Source organism: Gorilla gorilla, chromosome 10, assembly GCF_029281585.2.
Source record: "Gorilla gorilla gorilla isolate KB3781 chromosome 10, NHGRI_mGorGor1-v2.1_pri, whole genome shotgun sequence".
NCBI classification, from domain to species: Eukaryota; Metazoa; Chordata; class Mammalia; order Primates; family Hominidae; genus Gorilla; species Gorilla gorilla.
The window spans coordinates 101,143,634-101,170,764 of NC_073234.2; the positions used below are offsets into that span (position 1 = coordinate 101,143,634).

The 27,131-nt window shown below is 35.9% G+C and overlaps 1 protein-coding gene and 1 pseudogene across 2 annotated transcripts in view; both read right to left on the minus strand.

The window, feature by feature from the left end:
* RASSF9 (Ras association domain family member 9) overlaps positions 1-27,131 on the minus strand; it is a 174,033-nt gene that overhangs the window by 110,549 nt on the left and 36,353 nt on the right. The window lies entirely within an intron of this gene.
* On the minus strand, positions 11,569-12,829 carry LOC101153438 (TM2 domain-containing protein 3-like; annotated as a pseudogene).

Genomic DNA, 27,131 nt, shown 5'->3' on the forward strand with positions numbered 1-27,131 from the left:
TATGAAACCAAACCAATCAAGGATATATTCAGTAAAAAATAATTTAAAATGTGAGTGATACAAAAGCAAAAAATATAAGTACTAGAACTGACCATACTGTCCAAGTTGAAGTCTCAAGGCAGTCCAAATTTCTAAGGAAATTTCTTATTCTAAAGTCTTTAAAAAGTGTGCTTTCTGAAGTCAGTTAAATTTCCTCCTCTGGTGTTCTATCTCTCATTACCAATAGTACCATTTTTTCAATGTGAATGGCAATCTGGAGATTCATTCTAGACTTTACCTTTCCTTTCAAATTATTATACTGCAAAATCTCTCTTCATTTCCTCTCTAGCTCCCTCTTTCGATTATCTCAATTCAAGATTCAACCAGTTTTGTCGAATTGCTTCCTGGCCTTCTTTCTCAATCATCTTGCATCAAAGTCAGGAAATTCCAAAACCTTAACATGAAGCTAAAGTCCCTGCGTAATGTGACCCAACCCGTTTCCAACTTTGTTTCTTACTACCCCCTACCAGCACCCCACTTCGTCACTGCAGCCTACACAACTGTTGTCCTGAACTCTAGTGTTAACATGTTCTCATGTTTCCATGCCTTTATACGTTATTCCCATAGTCTAAAATGTGCCTTTCTTCCTCCTACTCTTCATTCTTTTAGATGAGATTGAAATAGTTCTACCACTGAATTTCCATATTCTGGGTTAGCTACTGGGTTAATTAGTGTTTTGTTACTGCTGTTTTCCTCTCAGACCTCTTTCCTGACCTCCCACAAGAAGTAGGAGGACACATAGCCCCAGCTTGGAAAGTCACAGTGTACCCACTGCTGTGGCAATTGATATTGGTCTAGGACTGTGGTAGCCCGTCCAACGAGAATCCCTTTCTGAGATTTTTCTTATTGTACCAACATGGAAACTCTCTGTTCTTCCTGGCGCATAGAGCAAGAAACATGTGAGCCTGGGTAAGTTAGTGGCTATAGTCTCTATCATTTGAGACAGCCTGTCAGTAGGAGAATGAATGATGCCAAGTAAAGAGAAAAGACAGGTAGAAAAGTAGTGTTGGCAGAGTTTAATTTCTTTTACAAACCCCGAGGTCCTCAGAGATGGCTACTTTCCTATAGAATTTCCTTTGATTATGAGAGCTTCTTTGTTATCCTTCCAATGTAGCTCCGCTTTTGCATAAATAAGTTATTAACAGTTGTATTTCTGTCACTGGCAACTACAAAGTCCTGACTAATAAAAATACCCACCCTTGACCACATGCTATTAGAGTACTCTCATAGTCTACTGTAATGAATTTATTTATTTTCTCACATATTCCCTGAATAAAACTGAGGACTTTTGGGGGGCAATGGGTGGGACTTCATATCTGATTCTGCAAAATATTAGCACAATAAAAATATATAATTGTTGAATAAATATGTTAACAGAAGCCTAACTTAGCAAGCTTTAAAAATAAAGCAAATGAAACTTCATTATGTGCAGTTATGAATTTTGAATCAATACATTTTTATAAATTAACTTTTGGGGTTTTTCATAATAAAATTGATTAATTATATTATTTGGCCTCACTTGTCATATACCCCAATATTATCCTTTTGCAGATAAAAGATACAGGTTTGAAGTGATGAAACGTCACCAAGATCATATGGTTGATTGTGAATTTTCTCAACCTTAAATTTAGTGTAAGTGTAATTACACTACAATAGTTAAAAAGAAAAATTTTTAAAAAGTAATTCCATGAGTTAAATTAGATACAATTACTTACTCATCTTTATTAGTGTCATTGCTTTCAATTATGTATAGCTTCCTTTATATTTATTGTTTCTGCATTAACTGATGAAGCTTCCAGGAATTAAAACTCTAATCATTATAAAAATATATTTATTTTCCTTTTATGAATTTATCTTTTTCCAACAGGGAGTAAATCAATAGTAAAGAATAGAGTGAACATGTCAAGTTGGTGCTCCAGGACACTTAATTGATTCTTAAGCTTTTGACATTTGCCCTAAGTATATACTATAAGCACCACCCGTCGAAACTTTTTAAAGATGTTTCCTATAGTAAACAGTAAAAATTGATGTGAATCAACCTTACAAAACATCTCTGAAATAGACATCTCACAGAACACTTCATGAGAAATGAAATCTTTCAGAAATATGCATATATATTTTAGTCTGAAAGTTGTAAATAATTCTAAATCAGATAAACAGCATGTGAGATTTTAGAAGGCAATATACACTTTTCTTTTTAATAAAAATATTATTTTCTTTTAAAAAAATTAATATTAAGCTGTGATATGGTTTGGCTGTGTCGCCATTTAAATCTCATCTTGAAATGTAACTCCCACAATTCCCTCGTCATGGGAGTGACCCAGTAGGAGGTCATTGAATCACGGGGGCAGGTCTTCCTTATACTGTTCTCGTGATAGTAAGTCTCACAAGATCTGATGGTTTTATAAAGAGGAATTCCCCAGCACAAGCTCTCTCTCTCTCTTTGCCTGGCACCATCCATGTAAGATGTGACTTGCCCCTCCTTGCCTTCTGCCATGATTGTGAGGCCTCCCCAGCCATGTGGAACTGTAAGCCCTTAAACCCCTTTTTCTTCCCAGTCTCGGTTATGTCTTTACTGGCAGCATGAAAAGCAGACTTATACAAGCTGTTTATACAAAAATTCCATCAAAGCAAAGTTAGGGATTTATTTAATCAATTTCGTATCTGCATAAAACACCTTTATTGTACTCATTCACCACGTCTATTTTTTCAGGAAAAAATTCACCATAACATAAAAGTATACCACAAATTGGATCACTTATCATCTCCACTGCTGTCACTTTCATTCAGCCTCTATCATCTTTTAGTGGATACCTGGATCATTTCAGTAGGTAGTTCAGTAGAGTCTTAACTAGTAAAACTCTTGGTGTTTTACTGTCTTGGACACCCCACCTCCACTTTCTGTATTACACATATTTTCCAGAGGGATGCTAGTAAAATATAACTTAGATTTTGCCTCCTCTGTGTCTTTTTTTTTTTTTTTTTGACAGAGTCTTGCTGTGTCACCAGGCTGGTTTGCAGTGGCGCCATCTCAGCTCACTGCAACCTCCACCTCCTGGGTTCAAGTGATTCTCCTGCCTCCGCCTCCTGAGGAGCTGGGACTACAGGCGCCTGCCACCACACCAAGCTAATTTTTGTATTTTTAGTAGAGACGGGGTTTCACCATGTTGGCCAGGATGGTCTCCATCTCTTAACTTCGTGATCTGCCCACCTCAGCCTCCCAAAGTGCTGGGATTACAGGCGTGAGCCACCACGCCCGGCCTCCCCTATGTCTTTATAGTTTCTTCCTACACACTCTAGCCCAAGGTTATCTCTCAGAGTTCCAATTACTAAATCACTCTAACCATGTTCCCAGCCACCCACTTTGCGTGACTATTCTGTGAGCACATCGTACATGCCCACGGATAAGGGCATATGCTTTTTCTTCTCTTTGTCTCAAATGCTCTGTGCCATTATTTACAGATGTTGCTTATTTACTTCCTTCAGATATCTGCACAAATGTCGGTTGTTCAGAGGGACCTTGAGAGGGTATCCTATATAAAATTAGTTATACTCCTGTAACATACTTTGCTTTCTTAGAGCAAATATCACCAGCTAACATATTGAATTCTTATTTGCCTATTTTCTGTCTCCATTCACTATAATATAAGCTACATGGGGCCAGGGATATTGTCTGTTTTGTTTACTACCATATCCTCAGAAGCAAGTGGGTGCTCAAAAATATTTACTGGATAAAAGAATAAATGAATTAAAAAATAGAATAGCAGTATTTATTTCCATACTGCAGCATTTAAATATATTTATAATCATTTCTAACTGTTGTCATTACTTCAATCATTTTCATTTCAGAGTTCGTGGATTTTATTCTAAATAAATTTTATATATTCTAACATTGGGGTTAAATGTGTGATTTGATGTAAATATGACATTTATTTATTTTTCTTCCAGGTTTGTGAGTTTGAGAGTGTATTCTTGCTAATTTGACTCTTCATATTAGACCACAGCCCTAGCCAACATCTTGATTACAAACTTGTGAGAACTTTTAAAGGAGAGAACTTAACTAAGCTGTTGCTAGGTTTCTGTTCCACAAAAACAGTTAAAAAAATAAATTTGCATTGTTTTAGGCTGCCAAGTCTTGGGATAAATTGCTATGCTGCAATAGATCACTAATACAGACAAGGTAATTTTGCATATATTTATCTGCACATAGAACTTCAAAGGTAAAATTTCTTGTTCTTTAAAAACATTCATTTGTTTATTTTTGGCAGTGTAGAAACTTATTATTAGCATAGGATTTTTTCTTCCAAAATATTTTTTTCTTAATCGTGAGAGGTATCATCACCCAGATCTGGGAACGATCAAAGCACCTTTAAAGCTTTTTCATTTTTTTGGCCGGGTGCTGTGGCTCACACCTGTAATCCCAGCACTTTGGGAGGCCGAGGCAGGTGGATCACGAGGTCAGGAGATTGAGACCACCCTGGCTAACACGGTGAAACCCTGTCTCTACTAAAAATACAAAAAAATTAGCCGGGCGCGGTGGTGGGCACCTGTAGTCCCAGCTACTCAGGAGGCTGAGGCAGGAGAATGGCGTGAACCCGGAGGCAGAGCTTGCAGTGAGCCGAGATCGCGCCACTGCACTCAGCCTAGGTGACAGAGCGAGACTCTGTCTCAAAAAAAAAAAAAAAAAAAACTTTCTCATTTTTTCTTAATATAAGTTGTTTTAAAAATCCCAGAATCTATTATATGCAAACGTTAAATACGCTTTGGTTTGTCTATTATGCTCAATTGTCTTCCCACATAGTCTTTTATTGTTTCTAAAATAAATTGCTTATCTGTGGAACTTTCCATTTGCTATCTGTTGTAGAGCCTTTTTGATAGTTTATTCTGTTCATTTTTGTTTTGGTCACATCCCTGAGATTACTCTTTGCCCACACAATCTGTCACCTAATTTTATGGCCAATTTTTTTTTTCTTTGTGACTCACTATTGTTTTCCTTTGATGAACTGGAATTTTTTCCCACAGTGATATACTAACTTTTCCTTTTTCTTTATTTATCTAAGACCTTGTATACCAATTTTTTTAAAAATAAAAAAAAAATGCCAAAGATAATCAAGGCTTTAGGGATTGCTATTATACTTCAGCAAATTTAATTTAGCAGATTTGTGTTATGACACAATAGTGGATCATTTGTAAAAACAAGGAACTCGAGAGGGGCAGTTTTGTTATGGGAAAAGAGTTGGCTATAGCTAAAGCTAATTGGATTTAGAAGCCACAAAACCAGCATCATTATGCTAGAATTTCTGACTCTACACTTCCTTGAAAAGGAGTGGGTGATCAATATCTTGACAAGGAAAAGAAAATTGGAAACAAGTAAAGCATGTTCAGTTTTCATCAGGTTGGGATTGAAAATGGAGAGTAATTATTTCAAGATAATTTCACCTTAGAAAGAAAGCAATTACTATCCCCTTTGCTGCGATCGGTGAATTGCATCAAATCTCTATGTAATTAAATGTTTACTGTAACCTGGCCCAGCCCTTCATTTCATTAGATTTGTGAAAGAAAACCACTGTATTTCTTTCCCCTATCACTCAGCAGGATATATCTCTGTGTATAACTACAAATAGAGCTTAATTATGTGTCTTCAGTATGACACAGTTCAAACCATTGTTTGTCCTTGGAACTCTTTACCATTAGATATAAGAAAACAAGAAAGGGAAAACGATAGAATGATGTTTGCAATCCTAAACAACAAAAATATTTATTTTCTTGTTTTAAGTTATTTTCTACACAGGAACTAACTTTCAGTTCAGCAGATACATTCTATTGTAAATGATTAGCATCCCGATTTCATGCACATTTAAGTTTTAGTTGGAGCTAAGTGAAAACTAATGGTTTAGTAGCAGTGATTTTATATTGTTCAGCCTAGCAGGATACCTGATCTCAAATTATTCTTTTAAGAAACTTTAGCCTACATTTGAATTATTATTCATTTGAAATGAATATTTGCTTCTCAAATTGTTTGGAAGTAAATTGAATACTTGTCTATAAAAACATTTTCTCTTTTCGAAACTCATTTTTAATCATATATTTTAGCATATCTACAGATTTGAGGCCACACAATTTTATATATAACACCAACTGGCTTACCTCTTAGCCTGTGTGTGGGCCTGCAGATGGGACAGACTCACATTTGTGTTGCAGTTGTCTATAATTACCTATGAAAATATGAAGCAGCCTTTCTAAGCCAGGACTGAACTCCTCTTCTCAGTGGAACATGTGATCAAATTGATTTTTTAAAATAATCCTTGTGGTTTTAAGATGTTAATTGTAGTGTTAAAGATAAACTTTGGCAAATTAAAGTTTTTAGGAGTTTATTTCGGCAGACAGCGAAGGAACACAGAGTGTTAGAGCTTCCTCATACTAATAGCTTTCCATTTAATTATTGTAACATTCGAAAAGTTAGAATACATAATCAGGCCAAATGAAACCAATTTCTACATAAAATACCTTCATTAACATTCTGACATATGATCTACATTTTTCATATAATATATTACAAAAATCAGTGTATGCACATGCATTATATCTCGTGTATTGTGTGTGTCTACTATATTGTGTGTGTCTGTGTGTGTGAGTGTGTATGTGGTTGCATAGAAAAAAGTGCATGGTTGATGGACCTGTTAACATTTTTTTTTCTGAATTCTTGTTACTATGATATCCTCTCTCATATTGTATCTATTAACATTTTAAGGCAAAGACTAATTATCCATGATGCTCTCATATTTTTTTAAAATACAAGTGTCTGTATATTCTTCTAATACCAGTACATAAATACGTGCTTCAACTCATGTACAATTAAATATAAAGGAAATTAACATTTGTCTAGTGAATTAAAGGAAAAATAGATAGCTGACTACTTAAACCAATAAAGGCAGAAGAAAATAAAAGATAATAGATTAATTTAATTACTTCCTAATTAATCTAAGACAATAATTGCTAAAACTACAATTAAATTCAAACTAGGAAAGTCACTTTCCAAATATGTTCTATAAAATGCTATTTTAGTGGATCTTTTAGGTGTAACAGAAAAAAGAAGTTCAGTAACCCAGTAAGTTTGGACATACTTAGCTTGAGTGAAGCAGGTTTTGTTGTGGTGGTAGTTTGTTATTGTGTATTTATTTGCATGTGTTCTGACATTAGACCCTCTCAGATCTGTAATCTACTAATGTGCATTGTAAATATCCAATACTAGATGGTAGTGTTACCAGAAAAGGTCTTCATCCAGACCCCAAGAGAAAGTTCTTGGATCCCACATAGGAAAGAATTCAAATAGAGTCACAGAGTGCAGTGAGAAGAGACATTGTATTGCTAGTTTAATGGGCATCCCCTTTCTGAGGACACCCATTACAGAGTAGGGTGTCCTCACAAAGCAGGCAAAGAAACACATCGGCTTTAAGTTTTTCTTCTATTGTGGTCTTGTCTATGTAAAGACTAAACTAAGCTGTGACTACGTGCAGTTGGGCTGACAGCATGACAGTATTTATTATTCTATTGATTTAAAGAAAACTATCTTTGACATTTTAGTGTGTAAGTACATCAAAGCATAACTATAAATATCTTAAAAGCACATATTGTTATGGGTATTGGGACATCTGGACTTTTTGCCATTGTAGGAGTGTGTCCTTGTAGGTATATTTAGGCTGTTTCCTCAACTATAAGCATCTTAGGACCATGGGTTAAGACTGGCAAATAATGCATCTTGCTAGTCTTTAAGATTTAGTTGATTCTAAAATGGTGTCACCTTGGCTATCCTAGGCTCCTGTTTCCCTAAGAGTAGGATACAATATTTCCCAAAATTGTTGGCCATGGACATCCTTTACTCTGTTTGTTGAAAGAGCTGACTAATATTTCAGTGAACAATTCCTGGCAAATGCTTGTGTAAAAATATCAAAATATTTTCCTTGAATGCATTGTATGTTGTTTATTGTAGTAGATTCTATATATAGACTAGACTGTAATGCTTTATGCTGATTTTTTTTTTTCTTGAGACAGAGTCTCACTCTGTTGCCCAGGCTGGAGTGCAGTGGCGTGATCTCGGCTCACTGCAACTTCTGCCTCCTGGGTTCAAGCAATTCTCCTGCCTCAGCCTCCCGAGTAGCTGCGACTACAGGTGCACGCCACCACACCTGGCTAATTTTTTGTGTTTTAGTAGAGACAGGGTTTCACTGTGTTGCCCAGGCTTTTCTCAAACTCCTGAGATCAGGCAATCCACCCGCCTTGGCTTCCCAAAGGCTAGGATTACAGGTGTGAGCGCCCAGCCTATGCAGATATGTTAATATCACAGCATCACCTGTCTTAAAGTCTTTAAATTTAGTGACCTTCGTGGCCCCTACTTCTTAGTCTCCAAGGTATTTTGATATTAACTTACATTGTATAAGCATAAACTATGAAATATTTCTCTTTTATTACATTTTTTATCTTACTTCTTTCACTTTTTTACTTGATTGAACAAATTCCCCATTACTGGTCATCACAGTCAGTATTTACATGCACCTCTTTCTTTTCCCTGCTTTGGCTTTGTGTATCAATGTAACCAATTGGAACTCCAGGCTTGGCTATTTTCATAATAGGCTTACTGCTCCTATAAAATCTCTCAGAAACTATGGGCCTGCTTCTACTCTTTCCTTCTTGTCAATTTCCAGATATGAATCATATGCACAGCAAACTTACTTCACAATCACCCTACCCCCAATTTCCCTAAGAGCAGAACCTTATTGAAAGAAGTCTCAAAGCTATGCTAATAAAGTAGGCATCCCTACTGAGCCCTCACTGTTACTCTGAAATCTTTGTGTGTGTGTCTTCTTGATAACATTACCAAAGTTTGCACATAAACTATCCCAGACCTTCTTAACTCTCCTAAAAGTACATATCCCACTTTGAAACCCTGAGAAAATGACCATGTCTTCTAATTTTTAGAGAATTCAAAGTCATTCTTAGAACATGTGAAAAAGGCAATGTCAAAAATAAAACAAAACTAAAAAATAAAAATAACAAAACAAAACAACACAAAAAAGTCGTTCGTCCTAATTCATTTTATTATCCAAGAATATGGCGCTATTCTGTTCGCCAGTACTAATCCTCTGTATGCATTTGCATCTCACTGTTCCTTAACTTTCTCCAGGACTCTATTTTATTGGTCTTCTTTCGATTACATGTTTCATCTTTTTCTATTTCTTACTTCCTTCCCTTCAGTTTTAACTGCTCATAGGTAAAAAATCAGGAAATATCAAATTACTTCAATTCATTTCTTTCTTCCTCAGCCCCCAGACCACTTCTTTTCCAAAAACTAGTTCACACAAACTAGCTCCCCTTTTTCAACACTCATTCTCTCAATTAATTATAATATGATATTCACCTCATTCCTGAAAGTTAATTCTCTAGCCAGCAGTTAACTTCCTTTTCAACAAACCTGAAACCTCTTTCAGTTCTCATCCTAATTGTGTATGAACAGTTGGCCTATTGAGTATCCCTGCTTATTTGGCTTCTTTTCTTGTTTGGCCCTCAGGATCTTGCATTATTCAGTTTTTCCTACCTCTCTGTGGTCTCCTGTTTGTCTACTTCGCTGATTCACGATTCTACATTGTGTATTTACATACTCCACCACCTGCTGATCTCATTCATATCCATACCTTCAATTTTCATGCTCTATGGTATTGCTTCTTAACTGTGGCTGCATACTGGGAAGATTTTTAAAATTATTAATGATTATATTTACCCCCAAGTATCCTGATTTAATTGATCTGGGTATAGCATAGATATTGGGATCTTTATAATCTTCTTAAAGTCATTATAATGAACAGCCTAGGCTTAAGTCACTGCTCTGTGGATTTCTCTTGCTTATAGCAATTGACTTTTCAATTCAAACAATGCCTTGAAATCAACAAATCTGAATCTGTAATATTTTATCTGTTTGTGATCATACTAAGTTCTGATGAATTTACAATTTTATATTATTTTTTGTCTTCTAGCTCCGCTATAACTGACATATTCAAATGCTTTCTTACAGATAATATTACTGAGCATCTTATATATTTTGTTCAATAACCCCAACCGTAGCCACCTGTTAATGCCACATTGCCTCCTGCTTAGACTTTTACAATTGTATCTATTCAGTATACCTTTTCAGAATAATATTTTCAGAAAACAGTTTGATCATATCATTGCCAATTTGTTAGCTACTAAAATTAAGTACAAGCTCATGCAATATTTATTTCTCACTGTCCCCAAGCCTGTTTCATTTAACAAGTCTAGACTCCTCAGATCTTTTGCTTCTTCACTCATCTTTTTATCCCATTGCTTATACTGTTTTTTTTCTCTCTCTCTTTATGTTCAACTTTCCAAGTCCCTCGGGGACCAAAATAAGATCTTTGATTTAGTTTCAAATCTGATCTTGTTATAGTGGGAAATTTTCTTATCCTCTTTTGGTCTCAGGTTGGTTGCTTGAGTTTTTTATACCTGTAAGGTTGAGATGACATCTTTCTCTCAGAGTTTGAAATTGAAATACGATAGTAATTGCAAAGTTCCTAGCTAAATATTAGTCCTCAAAAATGTTAACTACCTTTCCTGATTTTTCCTTCCACATAGTTCTAAAATTTGTGTCGTTATTTTTTATCATCTTCACTCAACTCTTTTATGGTTGTGTGTTTTGCCTCCTCAACAAGCTGTTAGGGACTGTGCCCCATCTTGAATCATACTTCTTTTGTTACTACCACATACTTAACATGTATTATATTCATTGTAGGGCTCATCAAATATTTGTTGAATGGGTTTTGCTAAATAAATTACAAAATCTTCAGAGTACAGATCAAAGTTTTGCAAGTCTAAATTACGGAGGATTTTTGTGGGAGCTTCTAATTTGTGGCTGAAAGAACAGAGCCAAATAACTTCCAGTATTAAAACACACACACACACACACACACACACAGAGAGACAGAGAGACAGAGAGAGAAGAAAAAATAAAACAAGGAAAGGAAAAAATCAATTAAAATAATTTCTGGAAATCAAAATGCAGATATGGTTTAAAACTGGATCTTATTCTCTGCCTACAATTTTAACCATACGGAAATGCTGGGAGAAAAATAACTGATGTGTCTTAGTTTCAACATCACTAAAATGTAGGTAAATTGTTTTTAACTTTCTTTCATATGAGTTATGATGGTTGGCCAATGTCATGAATGAAATATACTTTGAGGTTTCTGTAAAGCATCAAGAAACTGCTGTATTAAAGTGAGATTATTACTGTATATACTATAAATGTTGTGTAGGTGTGTTTCTTCCAATATTTAGAATATTCTGTTTCTTCTTCTAATTTTTTCAGTGTTTCATTTCTCTTTTTTACTTCATCAAGACAATCAAAGTACAAGTGCTGCACATTAAAAATATACAAATACATCACTCACACCGCATCAACTCCTACAGGCAAAAGGGCTTTTACTAAACATTGCTCCTCTTCAAAGCACATAATCACAGCTAAATGTATCAAGAGCCATCTGCTGGTCCAATGTAGCCAACTCCAATTAGCAAGATGTCTATTAGTGTCCATATTTCCAGGCCACTGAAGCTGAAGAGCTTGCCAAGGCCTTCTTGCCACTGGTTGAGGTGGAAATGGTCTGCTCCAAAGCCACCAAGGGTGATGCTTAGAGCCAGAGCAATAGACCACTTATAGCCTCCAGCCCAATTTCAGTGCAGCATTTTGAAAAAAGTAGTTACCCAAGTCATGAATGTGTTTATCATGTATTTGGCAGCATAATGCCGTTGAGGACAGGACCTCATGCAGCTGGTAGAATTGAAACATTCATATTCTGTTTCTGGAGGCTTCCAGCAAAATCAAGTCATGTTGATGAGAAAGTTACTTTGGGATTTTAACTCCTAATCAACACAGGCAACAGAAGGTTTCACTGTACAGTCAAAAGTGACTAGCTTCCCATAGACACAGAGGACATTTGTTGTGCGGTCTATAAATTCTGCAGAATACCTGCTACACAAACCATTGCTTGAACATAAAAGGTGGAATTTCGGTACTTTCACTGCCCAACAGGAAGTAGCACTCTGAGAGTAAGAGCAGCACATGGCACAGGCAGTGGGGACCCCACAGCTGAGCTGTTAACAGCCACCCATAATTTTGTTTTCTTAGTCATAATTGTTTTTGTTTTCATATCATTTATTATACTATGATCTACTCTCCCTCCTCTGACTCTCTTTGCTAAATGTGCTACCTGAAGTTCAGGTCTATCCAAATTCAGCTTCCTCGCCCATCCTCAGTTGTGTGTTTTAGGTTACAGACGAAACCTCAGGATGTCTTTGTTATAATTACAGTACAGTCAACTCTTAATTATCTATGATAATGGATTACTGGGAGAGCCTGAATAAACAAATTGGTTTGAAGATTTGTCACCTTGAGTGAACTCTGTCTCCCATGCTGTCCCTTGGGAGTGGTAGCAAGGGTAGGGTGAGACAAACAGGCAGGCCAACTCCTCACAGTGACTCATGCTCCAGAGGGTAGCTTCACAGATAACTTCTGGAATGTCCCTGTGTCACTCCTCTCTTAAAGATGAAAGGATGGAAAAAACTGAGAGCCACTAGCAACAAACATTTGTTGAGTGAATGAATGAATGATACGATTTACTTGATGTGGTTCCCATGGAGAAGAAGTCTCATCTTTCACTTCCATCACCAGTTTGGAGTGACTAAATGCACTCACTGAAGAAACACTGTGGTAGTGCAAAGACATCGTTAAGAAGGCTCTACATAGATGAGGTACATTTCTGTCAGTGCTCATAAATCATGGGCAATTTAAATATATTCACTGCAATAAAGCAACAGACCAACAAGGAAACATTTTAAAATTAATGCTATATAAGGAATAATGCTTCTATAAATATTGCCCAATGTTTATAATATTTATATCCATTTCTTTTTTGCTGCTTTGGAAATAACTGGTATTTTCCCATAGGAGATACACAGGAAAATGTGAACCGTTTGTTGAAATAGATGAAAAGATACAGATCTTCTAATTGTGCTGCTAGTTGTCAAATGACTAATGAATTTGAATTCAATCAATGTTCATTAAACATTTGTCAATTGTAGGCATTTTTCTAGTGACTGAGCATGAAGAGATAATTGAACAAAGATAAATCGGATATTGCAACTGTCCGTTCGTTGTTTCTATGGATACCTGGTGTGAGTTACAGGAGAATTAAACTCCAGACTCAAGTTCTTCCTAGGCAATGTGATACTTTCTATGCGTTTTTTTCTAAGAAAGAGAATATTATAATTAAGGAAAATGTTATAATTTAGCTAAAGCTGAGTGTATTATTTTTCAGAATTAAGACAGTAAGTATTGCATTAACAGAGAAATGTGAGGAATCCACTTTCCTTGAGGCAACTTGAAGAAGAAAAAAAGCACTCTGAGAGTTCAAAGGTCTTAATTTTAGTAATAATTTCCCTATGAACTATCTAAAAACCTTCAGTTGTCTGGTATTCTTTTTGATCTTGGAACGTGATAGATTTGGAGTACATAAACTTATAAATTCCTCCCAGACCTAACTTAAAAAAGACTCTGATAAAAGAAAGATTGAATTTCTGAGAAATACGTGACAAAAATTAACAGGTCTTGGAGACATTGAATATGAGTAGTTGGTAGGGTAATGAGTCTAAGGAGATTCTGAAAAGGCCAGTTTGAATAACTGATGTCTGGTTAACAGAGTTAACTGTTAAATCTCTCAAAATGCAGGCAAAATGAGGAGAAAGCAGCAGCCAGGTGATTCACATATTTGACAATTGAGCACTGATTGCTTAGGAAAGCTATCATCAATCTTTTTTTCTTGTTTTCTTTTCCTGACTTGTGTATTCTTGTTCTAACGATCTAGAAAAATTTCCTTGGCATTATGGATAAAAACTCATTACTCACTTAGCATGGACAAAGCAGACACTCTTCAAGCCTCATTTAATTTGTATCTATGAGGAATGATGAACATTAAGCATGGGCTCTAATTATAAATTTGAGGTAGTGGGGTAAAGCTTAAAGTAGTGACTACCCCTGAGCCTAGCTAATGGTGGTATTAGGTGCAATAAAGTGGAGACAAAAACTTGCAGAGCCAGTTTCAGCTGAGCTTCCATGGTGACAGAGACCTTCACAAAATGCTATTAAGTCTGTTTGTAATGACACATCGTTGCATCAGGCTTTGAATATTTAACTCATATCACATACTTTAACTTCATTAGATATGAGAGTCTTCTTTTTTGTGTATGTATGAAAAGTCTGAAAGATTTTAAGTTCAAAATAAGCAGATAATTTTTTATTTTTATAGTAATTAGAGGATTCTTCATTCTCAGTCATTGCAATTCATTATTTTGTGTGTGAAATAATGGCCATGTAATTTTCTACCTAAGAATGATATATTACTTGTATATCCAACATGTTTATTGCTAAAATAATCCTTTTAAAATTATACATTAAGATAAAGGTAGGATCTAGTCTCTTTCCAACTGTACCATATTCAAAATGTAACTCCTTACATGCCAAAGTTCAGTCATAAATTGCCTCCTCTCTAGCTTAACTAAAGTGAAGTAATATTAGAGGAAGATGGTTAAATGTTATTGATGATTATTCACAGATATTAAAAAATGTTATAAATGTTTCTCAAGATTTCTGGAAACTCACCCCATGTAGTAGGTCAAAATCCATGTCTAAAATGCATCTTAATTTAAGTGCCATTTGATCCTTTTTAAAACTGTTTTGCTTAAATTTGTATAATCTGACTACCTCCATCTTCTTCAGGCTCTGGAGTTATCTTTCTTTTTGATATATAAATAAAAGCCACTTGAAGCTCTCCTCTCATGTGCTATAGGTAATAAATATTCTAATATTTCCTATGATTACCAAATGGAATGGAAATTTGCTGCTTCTATCTTTTACCTCCAAATTTCTTTTTCTATATCAGATTTTTTGTTTTTAAGAAATCACGGTGGGAGATTTTTGTTAAGTTAAATTGACATTTTAGGAGGTTCCAAGATGGCCGAATAGGAACAGCTCCAGTCTAAAGCTCCCAGCATGAGTGAGGCAGAAGACAGGTGATTTCTGCATTTCCAACTGAGGTACTGGGTTCATCTTACTGGGGCTTGTTGGACAGCGGGTGTAGGACAGTGGGTGCAGCGCACCAAGCGTGAGCCGAAGCAGGGCGAGGCATCACCTCACCCTGGAAGTGCAAGGGGTCAGGGAATTCCCTTTCCTAGCCAAGCAAAGCCGAGACAGACAGCACCTGGAAAATCGGGTCACTCCCACCCTAACGCTGTGCTTTTCCAATGGTCTTAGCAAACGGCTAACCAGGAGATTATATCCCGTGCCTGGAGATTAACAGCAGGCGCAGGATTAACACCCAGAGACATAAACACCAAGAGATTATATCCCGCGCATGGCTAAGAGGTTCCCATGCCCACGGAGCCCCACTCGTTGCTAGCACAGCAGTCTGAGATCAAACTGCAAGGCAGCAGCGAGGCTGGGGGAGGGGCGCCCGCCATTGCTGAGGCTTGAGTGGGTAAACAAAGCCGCCAGAAAGCTCAAACTGGGTGGAGCCCACTGCAGCTCAAGGAGGCCTGCCTGCCTCTGTAGACTCCACCTCTGGGGGCAGGGCATAGCCAAACAAAAGGCAGCAGAAACCTCTGCAGACTTAAATTTCCCTGTCTATTAGCTTTGAAGCGAGTAGTGGTTCTCCCAGCATGGAGTTTGAGACCTGAGAATGGACTGACTGCCTCCTCAAGTGGGTCACTGACCCCCGAGTAGCCTAACTGGGAGGCACCCCCCAGTAGAGGCAGACTGACACCTCACATGGCCAGGTACTCCTCTGAGACGAAACTTCCAGAGGAATGATCAGGCAGCAACATTTGCTGTTCACCAATATTCGCTGTTCTGCAGCCTCTGCTGCTGATACCCAGGCAAACAGGATCTGGGGTGGACCTCCAGCAAACTCCAACAGCTGAGGGTCCTGATTGTTAGAAGGAAAACTAACAAACAGAAACAGCATCCACACTAAAACCCCATCTGTATGTCACCATCATCAAAGACCAAAGGTAGATAAAACCACAAAGATGGGGAAAAAACAGAGCAGAAAAATGAAAATTCTAACAATCAGAGTGCCTCTCCCCCTCCAAAGGAACGAAGCTCCTCACCAACAATGGAACAAAGCTGTAAGGAGAATGACTTTGACGAGTTGAGAGAAGAAGGCTTCAGACAATCAAACTTCTCCGAGCTAAAGGAGGAAGTTCGAACCCATTGCAAAGAAGATAAAAACCGTGAAAAAAGATTAGACGAATGGCTAATTGGAATAACTAGTGTAGAGAAGTCCTTAAATGACCTGATGGAGCTGAAAACTATGGCATGAGAGCTACGTGATGAATGCACAAGCTTCAGTAGCCAATTTGATCAACTGGAAGTAAGGGTATCAGTGATTGAAGATCAAATGAATGAAATGAAGTGAGAAGAGAAGTTTAGAGAAAAAAAGAGTACAAAGAAATGATCAAAGGCTCCAAGAAATATGGGACTATGTGAAAAGACCAAATCTACGTCTGATTGGTGTACCTGAAAGTGATGGGGAGAATGGAACCAAGTTGGAAAACACTCTGCAGGATATTATCCAGGAGAACTTCCCCAACCTATCAAGGCAGGCCAACATTCAAATTCAGGAAATACAGAGAACACCACAAAGATACTCCTCAAGAAGAGCAACTCCAAGACACGTAATTGTCAGATTCACCAAAGTTGAAATGAAGGAAAAAATGTTAAGGGCAGCCAGAGAGAAAGGTCGGGTTACCCACAAAGGGAAGCCCATCAGACTAACAGTGGATCTCTCGGCAGAAACTCTACAAGCCAAAAGAGAGTGGGGGCCAATATTCAACATTCTTAAAGAAAAGAATTTTCAGCCCCGAATTTCATATCCAGCCAAACTAAGCTAAATAAGTGAAGGAGAAATAAAATGCTTTACAGACAAGCAAATGCTGAAACATTTTGTCACCACCAAGCCTGCCCTACAAGAGCTCCTGAAGGAAGCACTAAACATGGAAAGGAAAAACTGGTACTAGCCACTGCAAAAACATGCCAAATTGTAAAGACCATTGATGCTAGGAAGAAACTGCATCAACCAATGAGCAAAATAACCAGCTAACATCATAATGACAGGATCAAATTCACACATAACAATATTAACCTTAAATGTAAATGGGCTAAATGCTCCAATTAAAAGACACAGACTGGCCAATTGGATAAAGAGTCAAGACCCATTAGTGTGCTGTATTGAGGAGACCCATCTCACATGCAGAGACACACATAGGCTCAGAATAAAGAGATGGAGGAAGATCTACTAAGCAAATGGAAAACCAAAAAAGGCAGGGGTTGCAATCCTAGTCTCTGATAAAACAGACTTTAAACCAACAAAGATCAAAAAAGACAAAGAAGGCCATTACATAATGGTAAAGGGATCAATTCAACAAGAAGAGCTAACTATCCTAAATATATATGCACCCAATACAGGAGCACCCAGATTCATAAAGCAAGTCCTTAGAGACCTACAAAGAGACTTAGACTCCCACACAATAATAACGGGAGACTTTAACACCCCACTGTCAACATTAGACAGATCAACAAGACAGAAAGTTAACAAGGATATCCAGGAATTAAACTCAGCTCTGCACCAAGCAGACCTAATAGACATCTACAGAACTCTCCACCCCAAATCAACAGAATATACATTCTTCTTGGCACCACATCACACTTATTGCAAAATTGACCACATAGTTGGAAGTAAAGCTCTCCTCAGCAAATGTAAAAGAACAGAAATTATAACAAACTGTCAGACCACAGTGCAAACAAACTAGAACTCAGGATTAAGAAACTCACTCAAAACCGCTCAACTACATGGAAACAGAACAACCTGCTCCTGAATGACTACTGGGTACATAACGAAATGAAGGCAGAAATAAAGATGTTTTTTGAAACCAACGAGAACAAAGACACCACATACCAGAATCTCAGGGACACATTTAAAGCAGTGTGTAGAGGGAAGTTTACAGCACTAAATGCCCACAAGAGAAAGCAGGAAAGACCTAAAACTGACACCCTAGCATCACAATGAAAAGAACTAGAGAAGCAAGAACAAACACATTCAAAAGCTAGTAGAAGGCAAGAAATAACTTAAGATCAGACCAGAACTGAAGGAGATAGAGACACAAAAAATGCTTCAAAAAATCAATGAATCCAGGAGCTGGTTTTTTGAAAAGATCAACAAAATTGATAGACCACTAGCAAGACTAATAAAGAAAAAAAGAGAGAAGAATCAAATAGATGCAATAAAAAATGATAAAGGGGATATCACCACCGATCCCACAGAAATAAAAACTACCAGCAGAGAATACTATAAACACCTCTATGCAAATAAACTAGAAAATCTAGAAGAAATGGATAAATTCCTCGACACATACACTCTCCCAAGACTAAACCAGGAAGAAGTTGAATCTCTGAATAGACCAATAACAGGCTCTGAAATTGAGGCAATATTTAATAGCTTACAAACCAAAAAAAGTCCAGGACCAGAAGGATTCACAGCCGAGTTCTACCAGAGGTACAAGGAGGAGTTGGTACCATTTCTTCTGAAACTATTCCAATCAATAGAAAAAGAGGGAATCCTCCCTAACTCATTTTATGAGGCCAGCATCATCCTGATACCAAAGTCTGGCAGAGACACAACTAAAAAAAAGAGAATTTTAGACCAATATCCCTGATGAACATCATTGCAAAAATCCTCAACAAAATACTGGCAAACCGAATCCAGCAGCACATCAAAAAGCTTATCTACCATGAACAAGTGGGCTTCATTCCTGGGATGCAAGGCTGATTCAACATATGCAAATCAATAAACCTCAAAATCGATTGCTAACTTCTCACCAGGAGCCACCTGCTTACTATCACTTTATATGTCTCAGAACTCAATATTGCAGGGTTATTTTTCATTTTTGATCACTTTTTTTTAATTTTACATCCCTTTGTTAAAATTTGAATCCTCTACTCCACTGTGGTTTCTTAAGCAATTTTTTTCAAATAAACAAAAATAATTACTTACACAGAGTACCAAGACAAAAGAACACAAACCACTGAGATAAATTTTTACACTTGCCGTAGCAAGTTTTCCTTTGTATAGCAATTTACATTTTTTCCTGATTGATAGATTTACACAATAATTTTTTTGTTACAATCTGTTGCGTTTTTTGGAAATTGAAGTTTTGATGTGACACTCTTGATGTTATCTATTATAAAATATGTGTTTAATAATAAGATATCTGTACTATACTTAAAATAATACAGTTTTTCTAAAAACAGTTTTTGAAGAATAAAAGAAATACATGCTGTAGTATTTTTAGCCAACAATCGTGTGCCTTTTTTTCTATGTTATATTAGCAATTTAAGTCTAAGTGTTCTCATTAAGAATTTATAAGTTGTTCTATATTACTTTTAAGCATTGAGAATTATGATTAATTCATATGCATATAAAATATTGGTTTTCATAACAAATATTTACGACCTTTATTTCTTTATTTTGAGAAAAACATGGAATATAACAATCTGCAATTCTCCTTGGCCATAACTTGATTCCTCAACATAATTAAGCATTACTGGAAAAATGATTTTTTTCTGAAAATAAAGCAGATTTTTTTTTTGACAAATTGTCATTTGATACCTGAGCGATAGTCTTTATAATACATAAGTTACATCAACCTCTCTTAACTTTGAAAATTCTGTGGTCTGGCTGGGCGCAGTGGCTCATGCCTGTAATCCCAGCACTTTGGGAGGCCGAGACGGGCGGATCACGAGGTCAGGAGATCGAGACCATCCTGGCTAACACGGTGAAACCCCGTCTCTACTAAAAATACAAAACAATTAGCCTGGCGTGGTGGCGGGCGCCTGTAGTCCCAGCTACTCGAGAGGCTGAGGCAGGAGAATGGCGTGAACCTGGGAGGTGGAGCTTGCAGTGAGCCGAGATTGCACCACCACTGCACTCCAGCCTGGGTGACAGAGCGAGACTCCGTCTCAAAAAAAAAAAAAAAAAAAAAAGGAAAATTCTGTGGTCTATTCTGGGGTACTTGGATGTTTCTACTGCCTTTAATTGCTCAGCCTGTTTTGTGAATAGAAAATCTTTTCAATGACCATATACAGTGCAACTTTATCTGTCTTATCACGTATTAGAAAACTTTTGGCTATTGCCCCAAATTAAGTATAAATGTGGTCATCCTTCAAGGAAGAACACATACATTGCTTATAATGCTTGTGTTATAGCTGATCTCATAGCTCTGTTTTTGTTCTCTTCCTATCCACATACAAATTTTTATTTCATTGATGGACTGTAGTAAAATATATTAAATAAACTTTTATGATGGAGTGAAAGTTGCATAAATACTCAAATGAAATAACAGTAGAATGAACAGATAGTTACCCTATAAATAATCCCCAAGAGCTAAGAGCAGAAACTGCAGCAAAACCTACTGTTCAAACCGATGGGCACTTACATATTTTTGACATATGTATAGTGATGCATCCTTCATTATAAAATCAAGAAAATATTGGACTAATAATGGTTGCTATAATAATAAGAGTCTACTCTATACAAGGTGAGATGCTGAGTATTTTTCATGCTACATCTCCTATCTTTAAAGCATTCCAAAAAGTTAGGCATTATTATTATCACAATTTTCCAGTTGAAGAACTTCATGAACAGAATAGTTGAATAATTTGATTAAAATCATGCAAGTAACTAGGGCTTGAACCCACATTTGAACCAAATATGTCCGGCTTCTTAAAGGAGACTTGTCTTAATTATTTTGTAGAATAAATTACTTTTAATTTGAGCCAAGAAAAACGACACTTTTGGACAATTAACTAATATACAAGCCCTGTTAATGTCATATTTGAGGAAAATAGTGTAAGACACATAAAAAATATCTGCAGTACTTATATGATAGCAGGAGTTCCCACAATGGTCTAATTTATTCCATCACTTTCATCTTAGATTAGGCACTATTTGAAAAAGAGACAATAACCTTTGGGCACCTGTAGTCTCCGGATCAGCCCTTTAATACATTTCTGTTTCCCAATTACCCTTGGCTTGGGACCTAGTGCTTTTTATGTTTCTTCCAAGTCAATGAGCTCTATGCATCACTTTAGGAATGCTTCTTTCCACATCCCTTCATTTAGCTTGGTAAAGTGTTTAGTCATCAGCTCTGCTGTGAGTTAATAAACCACACTCTAATGCCATTTCTTTAGAATCATTTGGCTAGATATTTAAAATCACAAAAGTTAGGGCTGCAATCCAGACCACCTCAATCAAATTCACCAGGGTGAAGTTCAGGAATCTGCATTTTTAACAAGTACTCTTTGTGAGTTTGTTGTGGAAACAGGTTTGGGAATTACCTCCAAAAGACTCATGACTTGGCTTGACCTAAATTTAAATCTCCAGCTCAGGATATTTTCCTCCTTAGTCTGTCTTACTTTTGAATGATAAATCCCAGTTACCATTACCACCCTCATCCTTTGTGAAACTGCCGTTCCTCACATTATTTGACATTTTGGTATTTTATAATTTTTTGGATGATTACTTCAGGAGTGGGGTGGTATGCGTGGATGCTAAAAGAGGGATATGTAGCTTTGATATCCATCTTCGGGCTCTTTCCGTCTAAGGTAATTTAGAGGTTTTGTGATAAGATTTGTACTTGGAAAGCAAAACAATTATTACCAATCACCATGCCATGCACCTGAACTTACTTGAGAACAGTGACTTGCAAATTTCACAGGATACTAACAAATATTTCAAAATCTTAGCTTCAGTACTGAAAATGTATAAAACTTTTCTGTTCCCTTGTCTGGGATATGACAAATGCTACTTAGAATAATTTTTTGTTGTTGTTGTTGAGATGAAATCTCACTCTGTCGCCCAGGCTGGAGTGCAGTGGTGCGATCTCAGCTCACTGCAACCTCCGTCTCCTGGGTTCAAGCGATTCTTCTGCCTCAGGCTCCAGAGTAGCTGGGACTACAGGCGCGTGCCACCAAGCCTAGCTAATGTTTGTATTTTTTTTTTTTTTAGTAGAGACAGGGTTTCACCATATTCGCCAGAATGGTCTGGAACTCCTGACCTCGTCATCTGCCTGCGTCAGCCTCCTAAGATGCTGAGATTACAGGCGTGAGCCACTGCTCCCAGCCTAGAATAAATTTTAAAACTTCAAAAATAGTATTTGAAGTCGAAAAACCATACCTTGATTTTATATCTGTATAAGTACCAAAGTATTTGCCCTGAGTGATGGAAACAGGAAAGAGAGGAAGTGGTGTTCATTTCAAATAAAGTATGTAAGCAATATTTTACCCGTACTAGACATTTAACTTTTCTTTCATTACTTACAATAATAAGAGTTAACATTTATAGAATAACTATAAAGTTCCAGGCACTATGCTTGCCCTTTTGTTACATATCTAATTTTATTAACATGTATTGGCAAATATTAGGTTCTAATCTCTGTTGGACACTAGAGATATTAAAATAAATAATACAAGTTACTATTCTCTCCACCTCTATTTACAGAATAGCTTTTTCTGCTCTGGAAACACAAATGATATTCTTTTTTCCCTAGCCATACATTGTTTAGCTAACATAATCATGACTCTTTTGTCTATCATGGCCAATAATAACAACCCTACAGCCCCACCCTAACTAATCTGGAAAGAAATGAGAGATAAGAGTGAACATATCAGGAGAAGCAGAGTTTTGAGTTTTAACTCCCTCCTTTTTCAATTACTAGGCTACTTTAACCTCTTCTTAAGGTGGTTCTATAAAGAATAAAATAAAATAAATAGAGCCATGTGCAATAAATAAACACCTAATATTTGTTGTGCATGTACCAAATCTATTGAAGGAATTATTCAATATAATTTGACCAAGTTGAAAACCTTAAAGGTTATCTAATTTTAGCTTTTTAATTTTTTTATTTTAAATTATTTTCTAGGTTGGAATCTGACATCCTAGAATTCAAATTGTTTACAGCCTTCAGGTTTCCAGTTCTCAGTTAGTTGACTTTGACATTACCCATTACGCTGCAGCTGTTTGATGTTCAAAAAAGCCTTTAAAGAGCCTCAGCAAAGAAACAAGAAAGTTAGAAGGATATTATATATAGGAAACACCTTTAAAGTTTTTAAATTATAAAGATCCTGTATTTTGAAATATATTTATAGTCAGAAATAGGTCATCCCTAAAATCATCAAGTTAAAACAAAAACTTGCAGAAAAATTTTGCATTTCCAATTTCATATGGATTTGCTTTTAGGTATGCAGTTTTTATTTTTAACATAGTTTATTTACAGACATTTGTGAAATAATTCCTTTTAAACTAGATTTTACTATTGTATTCTTATAATGAGAAATATTAATATTTATAAATTTCAGTAATCTGAACTTACTCTAATAATACCCGAGAACTTACTTAACACTTCCTGTATTATCAGGATTTTAATTTGCTGTTATGCATAAAGCTAAGACAAATACTTTCATGCATATATGTTTTCACAAATTTTGGAATATTTTCCCTCTACTTATTATGAATTGTAGGAATGCTGATTGAAAGCTGTGAATTGTTGATCTATAGTATTATTTCCAAATTATTTTCCAATATGTTACACCAATTGCCGTAAGTAAATCTAGGGGTTTACTTATCAAGGAAGGCCATTTCATTCACTTTATTTTCAAATGGAAAGTTCTTCAATAATAGGAATGGTGGGGCTGTTACATGACAGAAATGCATAAACTCTAACAATGCTGAGAAAATGAGAACTAAATACCTAAAATTCTGATACTTACAGACCAGAGTCATTATAGACATATTTAGTCTTGATTTTTTGTTTGTTTTGTAGAGACAGGGTCTCTCTATGCTGGCCTGGCTGGTCTCAAACCCCTGGCCTCAAGCAATCCTCCTGCCTCAGACTCCCAAAGCACTGGGATTACAGGTGTGAACCACAACACCTGGCCTTATAGATGTATTTAGTATTTATGACTGCTACTTGTTCTCTAACCTCTAGTCTTTTTCTCTTCTGTTTGGCCGATGCTTGAATTTTTAAGTAGTAACTTGTAAGCAACATTTTCTCATCTCAGAATAATAATTAGTGTTTTAATTTATCATTAACTACCCCTATAGGTATGAATTAAACAAAACTGAAGAAAAATATTCTTCCCAAATTGAGTCTTTTGGAACTTTTATTTCATCCTGGCAGAAATTATAGAATACTTGTGCTGAGACAACTGTTTCAATATCTGATAATTTGATTAGCACTTTCTGAAGCACCATACCTATGGAAGCATATTAACAAGATTCTGTAGACTTTGAAATCAACTTGGGCTGTTGAATTCCTGGCAAATGAGGATGATGTCAATCATCATTCAAGAAAAAACCTAAATTGTTTCCCATCTTTATGCTTATGTCTCAGTCTCGTAAATTATTATTGGGCTTGATCTACTAAGGGCCCTCCTTCCTTTATTTTAAGCAGATTGTTCTGTGCATTTGTACTTAATAGAACAAGCTCATGTCATTGACTCTTTTTTTAATTTTATTTTTAAAAGATAAGTGGTATTTTATTATAACAATAATTGAACTCCCATAAGACTTCGTTATTTGCAACCAAGGACAATACTAGCCTCTAGGGAATGCTTGGAAACATTAGGGATGAGAGGAGGGGTTAGACGAAGACAATTTTGCTTGTCCCAGTATATAACGGTACCATTGCCAGTTTGTAGGAGGCATCCTGGTGTGCTAAATGTTTTTCAGTTAATGGGAGAGTCTAACAGACAAAAAACTCTCCTGCCAAAATGCCAATAATGCCACAGCTGAGAAACTCTGCAGGTTAAGCATTTTTCTTATGCAAACATTCATTTCGTAGCCTCATAAAGTTCCTAAGTGGACTAATGATACAATATTACTAGACATTCTATTTTTATTTATGTCATGGCCATTACACATATTACTAGTTAAATTTAGGTATTCTATCCTATGCAAATTAGTAAAAATCTTAGACTTCTTTGCATTCAAATGTGTTTTGATGCTAATTTTGTTAGTCAATTAATTTGTTTTTCTAGGGTAAGGATAGTTGTTTGTTTGAAATTTCAGAGAATTTCCTAACTTTTTCAATTCACTTTGCTGGTATACAAAATAATGTAAGAAAGAAAGTCTACATGCATGAGAGCAAGAATCATTTGAATATGTGGTTGAAAGTTTAAAACTAAAGCATGAATGCACTATAAAGAATTAATGTACTATTAATCCACTATATTCAGTGAAATTATTGAATTCAGTGGATAATATATAGTTCTGAAGTGAGGGCTTAAAACAAGCAATCAGTAGGGAATTTCCAAATTTTAACTTGGATGAAGATAATTATCAGTTGAATAATTTAATAAGGAGAAACAAACCTAATTTATGACAGTAACACAAAAGGTATGAAATTCAGGAATAAATCTTATGTTGCTTGTGCAAGAAGAGAATAAAGTTTTAAATCCTGCTGAAGGACACAATTGAAGACTTGAACAAAAGGAAACACATAAGGCTCTCAGACAACAAGTCTCAATATTAAAGTAGTCGGTTTTCCCTAAATGCATACATAAATTTAGCACGCTCTCAATTTAAAATACTAACAGACTATTTTTGTAGCTGTGCAAGATGATTATAAATATTGCAAAATTTATAAAGAACAGGAAAATTTTTTAAAACAAACACGAGTAATAGGAATATATAAATAATTAAAATATACCAAATCTTAAAAGGATTATAAAGTCACAATAATTCAAATTATGTAGATCTTGAACGTGAATACACAGCCAAATCAATGGGATGGCAGAAAAAGTCCAAAAATAGATTCAAAATATGTACCAGAATACGGTTCACAATAAAGGGGGTATTTAAAAACAGTGGCACAACGTTATTTGGCAAATAATGTGGAATAACTTGTAATTACCTAAACAAGATTCAATTATCTCCCTAAGTTTAAGCATGTAACGAACTTAATTTCAGATGGTTGAAAGTTTACAACTAAAGCGTGAATGCACTCACTCTAAAGAAGCATCAGAGAAATTATTTCAAAAATTATTTTAAAAATTATTTATCATGCAGTGTGAAGGCCTGTTTAAAAATGACCAAAAAACGCTTCATGAGTTACTTATCCATACATTTAACTATATAACTTAATTTTTTGCTTTAAGATAAATTAAAAGACAAATAGCATACTCTGTGGGTGGGAAGAGTACATTAACAACTTGGGTAGTAAAAGATTAATTTTTATAAAGATCAATTGTCAATGTTTATTAAATTTGAAAATGCCTCTGTTACCCTTTAAGCCAATATTCCTACATCTGGCAATCTAGTCTTACAGAAATGCATTGATAGAATGACGTTTGTTTATAATAGTAAATTTTCAGAAAACATCCAAATGCCTATAAGGAGGGGATTAGTTAAATAAATTATTATAATTGATACAATGAGTTTCCCTGCTGCTATCAAACACAGTAAGGAATCTCTGTATGAACAATATAGGGCCATCTCCAGAATAACCACATCTCAGAATGCGTAAGGAGTTATGTAAGAAAAATATGAGGAAGAGTCTGCATATTCTTCCACAATAAATTGGAAGAAATATGTATAAAACCTAATAAATAGTTTTGTTCAATCTTACTTCCTATATATTTACATTTTCATGAAATAACTAATCTTAAAATAAATTGTGCATTATATTAGCAATTATATAATTCATGGTCAGGTGTGGTGGCTCATGCCTGTAATCCTAGCAGTTTAGAAGGCCAAGGGGGCAAATTGCCTGAGCTCAGGAGTTCGAGACCATCTTGGGCAACATGGTGAAAGCCCGTCTCTACTAAAATACAAAAGAAATTACCAAGCGTGGTAGTGGGTGCCTGTAGCCTCAGCTACTCGGGAGGCTGAGACTCGACAATTGCTTGAACCCAACCCCGG